We start from the raw sequence: 10,690 nt of genomic DNA on the forward strand, positions 1-10,690 counted from the left end.
AGACGTGGCTGACAGCCTGATTAGTCAGGCTGTCAGCCATGTCTGGGCTGGAGAGGAGTCAGTGACTCAGTCATTGATCTCTCCTACTTAACATAACAAAATTTCTCTCATCGACTGACCTAGTTATATTGACTGTCTTTGGCCTCTCTTCACTTGACTTGCTTGACCTGACTTGACTTGCTTGATCTGACTTGACTTGCTTGATCTGACTTGACTTGCTTGATCTGACTTGACTTGCTTGACCTGACTTGACTTGCTTGACTTGAATTGACGAGGCCCTTGACGTTTAACAAAACTCTATTGACCACTCTTCTCCACCTGCCTCTGTGAGCTGGTTTCCTGATCTGGCTTTTACGAACTGGCTTCCTGACCTGCTTCTGTGAGTTGGTTTCTTAACCTGTTTTTATGAGCTGGCTTCCTGACCTGCTTCTCTGAGCCGTCTTCATGACCTGCTTCTCTGAGCTGTCTTCCTGACCTGGCTTTCTGATCTGGCTTTCTGATCTGGCTTTCTGACCTGGTTTCAGACCTGGCTTTGGCTTCCTGACCTGCTTCTGATCTGGCTTCCTGACCTGGATTCTGACCAGGCTTCCTGACATGGATTCTGACTTGGCTTCCTGACCTGGCTGTCTGACCTGGCTTCCTGACCTGGTTTCTGACCTGGCTTTGGCTTCCTGACCTGCTTCTGACCTGGCTTCCTGACCTGGTTTCTGACCAGGCTTCCTGACGTGGATTCTGACCAGGCTTCCTGACCTGGCTTCCTGACATGGATTCTGGCCAGGCTTCCTGACCTGGCTTCCTGACATGGATTCTGACTTGGCTTCCTGACGTGGCTCTCTGACCTGGTTTCTGACCTGGCTTCCTGACCTGGCTTCCTGACATGGATTCTGACCAGGCTTCCTGACATGGATTCTGACTTGGCTTCCTGATCTGACTTCCTGACATGGATTCTGACCAGGCTTCTTGACCTGGTTTCCTGACATGGATTCTGACTTGGCTTCCTGACCTGGCTCTCTGACCTGGTTTCTGACCTGGCTCTGAGATTTTTTTAGTTATGCATTTATGAAATCTTGAGTTTTTTTCTATTGATGAGTCGAATGAGGGTGAGAGGAAGTGGAATGAGGGTGAGAGGAAGTGGAATGAGGGTGGGAGGAAGTGGAATGAGGGTGGGAGGAAGTGGAATGAGGGTGGGAGGAAGTGGAATGAGGGTGAGAGGAAGTGGAATGAGGGTGAGAGGAAGTGGAATGAGGGTGAGAGGGAATGGAATGAGGGTGAGAGGAAGTGGAATGAGGGTGGGAGGAAGTGGAATGAGGGTGGAAGTGGAATGAGGGTGAGAGGAAGTGGAATGAGGGTGAGAGGAAGTGGAATGAGGGTGAGAGGAAGTGGAATGAGGGTGAGAGGGAATGGAATGAGGGTGAGAGGAAGTGGAATGAGGGTGGGAGGAAGTGGAATGAGGGTGGGAGGAAGTGGAATGAAGGTGGGAGGAAGTGGAATGAGGGTGAGAGGAAGTGGAATGAGGGTGAGAGGAAGTGGAATGAGGGTGAGAGGGAATGGAATGAGGGTGAGAGGAAGTGGAATGAGGGTGGGAGGAAGTGGAATGAGGGTGAGAGGAAGTGGAATGAGGGTGGGAGGAAGTGGAATGAGGGTGAGAGGAAGTGGAATGAGGGTGGGAGGAAGTGGAATGAGGGTGGAAGTGGAATGAGGGTGGAAGTGGAATGAGGGTGGAAGTGGAATGAAGGTGAGAGGAAGTGGAATGAGGGTGAGAGGGAATGGAATGAGGGTGAGAGGAAGTGGAATGAGGGTGAGAGGAAGTGGAATGAGGGTGAGAGGAAGTGGAATGAGAGTGAGAGGAAGGGGAATGAGGGTGAGAGGAAGGGGAATGAGGGTGAGAGGAAGTGGAATGAGGGTGAGAGGAAGGGGAATGAGGGTGAGAGGAAGGGGAATGAGGGTGAGAGGAAGGGGAATGAGGGTGAGAGGAAGGGGAATGAGGGTGAGAGGAAGGGGAATGAGGGTGGAAGTGGAATGAGAGTGAGAGGAAGTGGCATGAGGGTGGGAGGAAGCTACCGAGGGTGAGAGGAAGTGGAATGAGATATAATATAGAGCGGAATGTTGGGTTAATAAATGAAGCAATAAAGAGGAATATCATTTTCCTCTCTCTCTCTCTCTCTCTCTCTCTCTCTCTCTCTCTCTCTCCCAGTTCTTCTTCCTGTTCTTATCCTCTTCCTCTCATTATTATCTACTTGTAATTAACCCAGAGTTTTGTGAATTCTCATTTTTTTTACCCTAACTGTACCAGTGCACAGGTGTACACACACGTGTACACCTGTGTGAGCGTAATGGGAGCATACACACACGTGTACACCTATATGAAAGTAATGGGAGCATACACACACGTGTACACCTATATGAACGTAAAGGGGGCATACAAACACGGTGTACACCTGTATGAACGTAAAGGGGGCATACACACACACGTACACCTGTATGAACGTAAACAGGACACACACACACACACACACACACACACACACACACACACACACACACACACACACACACGTCAGTTGTGTAACTTGGTGTTTGATATACACAATTATGATGGAAAGGTTGTGTATTAATACCTGGTATACTCTGGGTTGTGTATACCAGGTATACTCAACCTGGGTATGAGTTACTGTGGTATACCACTCTGAGTCTTTAATTGCGATAGTTAACCATCCTTAATTACAGTGTAACAGTAATATTTACCTTATAATGATAATTACCTTAATGTAATAATTACCTTTATTGCAATAATGATAAATACCTTATAGTGTAAATGATAATTACCTTAATTGTAGTGTATCAAGGGTAATTTAATCGTGTAACATTAATGATAATTACCTTCAGTACGGTATATCGGTAATTATTATTCCTAAACTAGTTACTTGGGACAGAGGTGCCGTTTAACAGGTGTTTATAAACACTTCTCAATATTCTGCCTGGCTACCACATGTATGGGACAAGTCTCCTAATGATAAGAGAGAGCAAAGAGGGATGGAACAGTATAATAAAAGCATACAGATATTTATTGATTAAAGAAAGGGGTTAGATGCTAGTTTATACTATACTTATTTGCCATGAGTTCTAACACCACCCACCAGGGTACGGGTGGAGTTAGAGCTCATGGCACATGATTGGTAAAACTCCAGGCCAGTGCGTAAACCACTGGGCCACCTAGCTACAATAAGATTCATCCAACTAGGTTAGCATGAGCCATCACTTTGACCATAAATTCTAGCTGTTACAGGTTTCCTTAAGACACCTGCTGTCCCTGTTCACCTATCAGCAAAGTAGGTACCTGGGTGTTCCGGCACCAGGAGCTGTGACTCGAACCCTGCAACTTCAAATACGCAAGATTGTGGATGGTTAGCTGGTGTGGAAGGTTGTGGACGGTTAGCTGGTGTGGAAGGTTAGCTGGTGTGGATGGTTAGCTGGTGTGGAAGGTTGTGGACGGTTAGCTGGTGTGGAAGGTTAGCTGGTGTGGATGGTTAGCTGGTGTGGAAGGTTGTGGATGGTTAGCTGGTGTGGAAGGTTGTGGACGGTTAGCTGGTGTGGAAGGTTGTGGATGGTTAGCTGGTGTGGAAGGTTGTGGACGGTTAGCTGGTGTGGAAGGTTAGCTGGTGTGGATGGTTAGCTGGTGTGGAAGGTTGTGGACGGTTAGCTGGTGTGGAAGGTTGTGGACGGTTAGCTGGTGTGGAAGGTTGTGGATGGTTAGCTGGTGTGGAAGGTTGTGGACGGTTAGCTGGTGTGGAAGGTTGTGGATGGTTAGCTGGTGTGGAAGGTTGTGGACGGTTAGCTGGTGTGGAAGGTTGTGGACGGTTAGCTGGTGTGGAAGGTTGTGGATGGTTAGCTGGTGTGGAAGGTTGTGGACGGTTAGCTGGTGTGGAAGGTTGTGGATGGTTAGCTGGTGTGGAAGGTTGTGGACGGTTAGCTGGTGTGGAAGGTTGTGGACGGTTAGCTGGTGTGGAAGGTTGTGGACGGTTAGCTGGTGTGGAAGGTTGTGGATGGTTAGCTGGTGTGGAAGGTTGTGGACGGTTAGCTGGTGTGGAAGGTTGTGGACGGTTAGCTGGTGTGGAAGGTTGTGGATGGTTAGCTGGTGTGGAAGGTTGTGGATGGCTAGCTGGTGTGGAAGGTTATGGATGGTTAGCTGATATAGAAGATTATGGATGGTTAGCTGGTGTGAAAAGTTGTGGATGGTTAGCTGGTGTGGATGGTTAGCTGGTGTGGAAGGTTAGCTGGTGTGGATGGTTAGCTGGTGTGGAAGGTTGTGGATGGTTAGCTGGTGTGGAAGGTTGTGGACGGTTAGCTGGTGTGGAAGGTTGTGGACGGTTAGCTGGTGTGGAAGGTTGTGGATGGTTAGCTGGTGTGGAAGGTTGTGGATGGCTAGCTGGTGTGGAAGGTTATGGATGGTTAGCTGATATGGAAGGTTATGGATGGTTAGCTGGTGTGAAAGGTTGTGGATGGTTAGCTGGTATGGAAGGTTGTTGTTGGTTAGCTGGTGTGAAAGGTTGTGGATGGTTAGCTGGTATGGAAGGTTGTGGATGGTTAGCTAGTATGGAAGGTTGTGGATGGTTAGCTGGTATGGAAGGTTGTGGATGGTTAGCTGGTATGGAAGGTTGTGGATGGTTAGCTGGTGTGGAAGGTTGTGGATGGTTAGCTGGTATGGAAGGTTGTGGATGGTTAGCTGGTATGGAAGGTTGTGGATGGTTAGGTGGTATGGAAGGTTGTGGATGGTTAGCTGGTGTGGAAGGTTGTGGATGGTTAGCTGGTATGGAAGGTTGTGGATGGTTAGCTGGTGTGGAAGGTTGTGGATGGTTAGCTGGTGTGGAAGGTTGTGGATGGTTAGCTGGTGTGGAAGGTTGTGAATGGTTAGCTGGTGTGGATGGTTAGCTGGTGTGGAAGGTTGTGGATGGTTAGCTGGTGTGGAAGGTTGTGGACGGTTAGCTGGTGTGGAAGGTTGTGGACGGCTAGTTGGTGTGGAAGGTTGTGAATGGTTAGCTGATATGGAAGATTAGCTATGTTGGAAGATTATGAATATCTTAGCTGGGTTGGAAAATTGTGGATCTCTTAGCTGGGGTGGAAGACTGTGGATCTCTTAGCTGGGTTGGAAGACTGTGGATCTCTTAGCCGGGTTGGAAGACTGTGGATCTCTTAGCTGGGTTGGAAGACTGTGGATCTCTTAGCTGGGTTGGAAGACTGTGGATCTCTTAGCTGGGTTGGAAGACTGTGGATCTCTTAGCTGGGTTGGAAGACTGTGGATCTCTTAGCTAGGTTGGAAGACTGTGGATCTCTTAGCTGGGTTGGAAGACTGTGGATCTCTTAGCTGGGTTGGAAGACTGTGGATCTCTTAGCTGGGGTGGAAGACTGTGGATCTCTTAGCTGGGTTGGAAGACTGTGGATCTCTTAGCTGGGTTGGAAGACTGTGGATCTCTTAGCTGGGTTGGAAGACTGTGGATCTCTTAGCTGGGTTGGAAGACTGTGGATCTCTTAGCTGGGTTGGAAGACTGTGGATCTCTTAGCTGGGTTGGAAGACTGTGGATCTCTTAGCTGGGTTGGAAAACTGGATCTCTTAGCTGGGATGTAAGACTGTGGATCTCTTAGGTGGGTTGGAAGACTGTGGATTTCTTAGCTGGGTTGGAAGACTGTTGATCTCTTAGCTGGGTTGGAAGACTGTGGATCTCTTAGCTGGGTTGGAAGACTGTGGATCTCTTAGCTGGGTTGGAAGACTGTGGATCTCTTAGCTGGGTTGGAAGACTGTGGATCTCTTAGCTGGGTTGGAAGACTGGATCTCTTAGCTGGGATGTAAGACTGTGGATCTCTTAGCTGGGTTGGAAAACTGTGGATCTCTTAGCTGGGTTGGAAGACTGTTGATCTCTTAGCTGGGGTGGAAGACTGTGGATCTTTTAGCTGGATTGGAAGACTGTGGATCTCTTAGCTGGGTTGGAAGACTGTGGATCTCTTAGCTGGATTGGAAGACTGTGGATCTCTTAGCTGGGGTGGAAGACTGTGGATCTTTTAGCTGGATTGGAAGACTGTGGATCTCTTAGCTGGGTTGGAAGACTGTGGATCTCTTAGCTGGGTTGGAAGACTGTGGATTTCTTAGCTGGGTTGGAAGACTGTTGATCTCTTAGCTGGGGTGGAAGACTGTGGATCTTTTAGCTGGATTGGAAGACTGTGGATCTCTTAGCTGGGTTGGAAGACTGTGGATCTCTTAGCTGGGTTGGAAGACTGTGGATCTCTTAGCTGGGTTGGAAGACTGTTGATCTCTTAGCTGGGTTGGAAGACTGTTGATCTCTTAGCTGGGTTGGAAGACTGTGGATCTCTTAGCTGGGTTGGAAGACTGTGGATCTCTTAGCTGGGTTGGAAGACTGTGGATCTCTTAGCTGGGTTGGAAGACTGTGGATCTCTTAGCTGGGTTGGAAGACTGTGGATCTCTTAGCTGGGGTGGAAGACTGTGGATCTCTTAGCTGGGGTGGAAGACTGTGGATCTCTTAGCTGAGGTGGAAGACTGCACAATTTAACCTTATTCAGTCACAAAGGGAGGCGGATAAGTCCCTTGGATTATTTCAAGGTCTCTCATCTTGGCGTATTCAGCTGATGTCTCTGTGAGAGCTGTGGGGTTTATCATCAGTTTTTCATATTCTTGTTTCTGTAGGAGCTATAGTGCTACCAGTGCTGTTGTCTCTATAATCTTGTTTCTGTGGGAGCTATAGTGTTACCAGTGCTGTTATCTTTATATTCTTGTCTCTGTGAGAACTATGGTGTCAACCGGCACTTCATTTTCGTATCTCTGTCTCTCCTGTTTTAAGATAAAGGGTTGTATATCACCACTTGTACTACTTTGGGTCCCCAGTCTTAATTGTACCCACTGAAATCGTTGACCTCAAGTCTGTTGATCCTTCTCTCCAAAATTCCATTAATTTCTGATTTGCAGTACTGTTACCCTGCCTCTATTCTTTCCTTTGTCTCATCAGGTATTATCTTGCTGGGAATGCGACATCTGTTATGTCTCTGTGATAGCTATGATGTCTGGGTTTTCCTCTGCTATTCTTTCTTTCAGTTCAACACTTTGATCATACATTTGTATTTGTGTACCTTAACTTGAGCTTTGTTATATATATATATATATATATATATATATATATATATATATATATATATATATATATATATATATATATATATATATATTATGTTTGTGTGTATGGTGCTGAATAGGTAAAATTGGTCAGACAGCAAGAACTCATTTAAAATTGAGCCTGTTGTTGCTGGTGGCTCACTGGCCCGTGTGGGTTGATCACTCGCTAGACTTTACTAGTGATCAGGATATAAGACGATCTTTATTACCCAGGTTTAATAGGCCCATTAGTCCTAATTACCTTGACTCGTCACTTCCGGCCAGTACTTAAAGAAAGTCCAATGACACTCTCGTCTTAATTATCTGACTTAATTACCAATTACTGTGCTTAACAACGTGCTGTAAGAGTTCATTAAGTAATGCCCTTTAAGTGGATCTTGATCCGGGGAAATGGAGATTGGATTTCTGGGGAGTAGGGAGGAGGGGGAGGTGAAGAGGAAGGGGAGAGGGTGAAATAGGCGAGAATAAGGAGGGAGGAGACGGAGAAATGATACAGATGAGAGTAATGGCAGGGAGAAGTGAGTAATAACAGGGAGAAGAGTGTAATAACAGGAAGAAGAAGAGTAATAACAGGGAGAAGAGTGTACTAACAGGGAGAAGAGTGTAATAACAGGAAGAAGAAGAGTAATAACAGGGAGAAGAGTGTAATAACAGGAAGAAGAGTAATAACAGGGAGAAGAATGTAATAACAGGAAGAAGAGTAATAACAGAGAGAAGAGTGTACTAACAGGGAGAAGAGTGTAATAACAGGAAGAAAAAGAGTAATAACAGGGAGAAGAATGTAATAACAGGAAGAAGAGTAATAACAGAGAGAAGAGTGTACTAACAGGGAGAAGAGTGTACTAACAGGGAGAAGAGAGTAATACCAGGGAGAAGAGAGTAATACCAGGGAGAAGAAAGTAATAACAGGGAGAAGAGAGTAATAACAGGCAGAAGAGAGTAATAACAGGCAGAAGAGAGTAATAACAGGCAGAAGATAGTAATAACGGGTAGAAGAGAGTAATAACGGGTAGAAGAGAGTAATAACAGGTACAAGAGAGTAATAACGGGTGGAAGAGAATAATAACAGGCAGAAGAGAGTAATAACGGGTAGAAGAGAGTAATAACAGGCAGAAGAGAGTAATAACGGGTAGAAGAGAGTAATAACAGGTAAAAGAGAGTAATAACAGGTAGAAGATAGTAATAACGGGTAGAAGAGAGTAATAACGGGTAGAAGAGAGTAATAACAGGTGGAAGAGAGTAATAACAGGTAGAAGACAGTAATAACAGGTAGAAGAGAGTAATAACAGGCAGAAGAGAGTAATAACAGGTAGAAGAGAGTAATAACAGGAAGAAGAGAGTAATAAAAGGCAGAAGAGAGTAATAACAGGCAGAAGAGAGTAATAACAGGCAGAAGAGAGTAATAACAGGCAGAAGAGAGTAATAACAGGCAGAAGAGAGTAATAACAGGCAGAAGAGAGTAATAACAGGTAGAAGAGAGTAATAACAGGCAGAAGAGAGTAATAACAGGCAGAAGAAAGTAATAACAGGCAGAAGAGAGTAATAACAGGCAGAAGAGAGTAATAACAGGCAGAAGAGAGTAATAACAGGTAGAAGAGAGTAATAACAGGTAGAAGATAGTAATAACGGGTAGAAGAGAGTAATAACGGGTAGAAGAGAGTAATAACAGGTGGAAGAGAGTAATAACAGGTAGAAGACAGTAATAACAGGAAGAAGAGAGTAATAAAAGGCAGAAGAGAGTAATAACAGGTAGAAGAGAGTAATAACAGGAAGAAGAGAGTAATAAAAGGCAGAAGAGAGTAATAACAGGTAGAAGAGAGTAATAACAGGCAGAAGAGAGTAATAACAGGCAGAAGAGAGTAATAACAGGCAGAAGAGAGTAATAACAGGTAGAAGAGAGTAATAACAGGCAGAAGAGAATAATAACAGGCAGAAGAAAGTAATAACAGGCAGAAGAGAGTAATAACAGGCAGAAGAGAGTAATAACAGGCAGAAGAGAGTAATAACAGGCAGAAGAGAGTAATAACAGGTAGAAGAGAGTAATAACAGGTAGAAGAGAGTAATAACAGGTAGAAGAGAGTAATAACAGGCAGAAGAGAGTAATAACAAACAGAAGAGAGTAATAACAGGTAGAAGAGAGTAATAACAGGTAGAAGAGAGTAATAACAGGCAGAAGAGAGTAATAACAGGCAGAAGAGAGTAATAACGGGTAGAAGAGAGTAATAACAGGCAGAAGAGAGTAATAACAGGCAGAAGAGAGTAACAACAGGCAGAAGAGAGTAATAACAAACAGAAGAGAGTAATAACAAGCAGAAGAGAGTAATAACGGGTGGAAGAGAATAATAACAGGTAGAAGAGAGTAATAACGGGTGGAAGAGAATAATAACAGGTAGATGATAGTAATAACGGGTAGAAGAGAGTAATAACAGGCAGAAGATAGTAATAACGGGTAGAAGAGAGTAATAACAGGCAGAGGATAGTAATAACAGGCAGAAGAGAGTAATAATGGGTAGAAGAGAGTAATAACAGGCAGAAGATAGTAATAACGGGTAGAAGAGAGTAATAACAGGCAGAAGAGAGTAATAACGGGTAGAAGAGAGTAATAACAGGCAGAAGATAGTAATAACGGGTAGAAGACAATAATAACAGGCAGAAGATAGTAATAACGGGTAGAAGATAGTAATAACAGGCAGAAGATAGTAATAACGGGTAGAAGAGAGTAATAACAGGTAGGAGAGAGTAATAACAGGCAGAAGATAGTAATAACAGGCAGATGATAGTAATAACGGGTAGAAGAGAATAATAACAGGTAGAAGAGAGTAATAACGGGTGGAAGAGAATAATAACAGGTAGATGATAGTAATAACGGGTAGAAGAGAGTAATAACAGGTGGAAGAGAATAATAACAGGTAGAAGAGAGTAATAACGGGTGGAAGAGAATAATAACAGGTAGAAGAGAGTAATAACAGGTAGAAGAGTAATAACGGGTGGAAGAGAATAATAACAGGTAGAAGAGAGTAATAACAGGCAGAAGAGAGTAATAACAGGTAGAAGAGAGTAATAACGGGTAGAAGAGAGTAATAACAGGTAGAAGAGAGTAATAACAGGTAGAAGAGAGTAATAACGGGTGGAAGAGAATAATAACAGGTAGAAGAGAGTAATAACAGGTAGAAGAGAGTAATAACAGGTAGAAGAGAGTAATAACAGGTAGAAGAGAGTAATAACAGGTAGAAGAGAATAATAACAGGTAGAAGAGAGTAATAACAGGTAGAAGAGAATAATAACAGGCAGAAGAGAGTAATAACGGGTAGAAGAGAGTAATAACAGGTAGAAGAGAGTAATAACGGGTAGAAGAGAGTAATAACAGGTAGAAGAGAGTAATAACGGGTGGAAGAGAATAATAACAGGTAGAAGAGAGTAATAACAGGTAGAAGAGAGTAATAACAGGTAGAAGAGAGTAATAACAGGTAGAAGAGAATAATAACAGGTAGAAGAGAGTAATAACAGGTAGAA

The sequence above is a fragment of the Cherax quadricarinatus genome, chromosome 75, assembly GCF_038502225.1.
Source record: "Cherax quadricarinatus isolate ZL_2023a chromosome 75, ASM3850222v1, whole genome shotgun sequence".
NCBI classification, from domain to species: Eukaryota; Metazoa; Arthropoda; class Malacostraca; order Decapoda; family Parastacidae; genus Cherax; species Cherax quadricarinatus.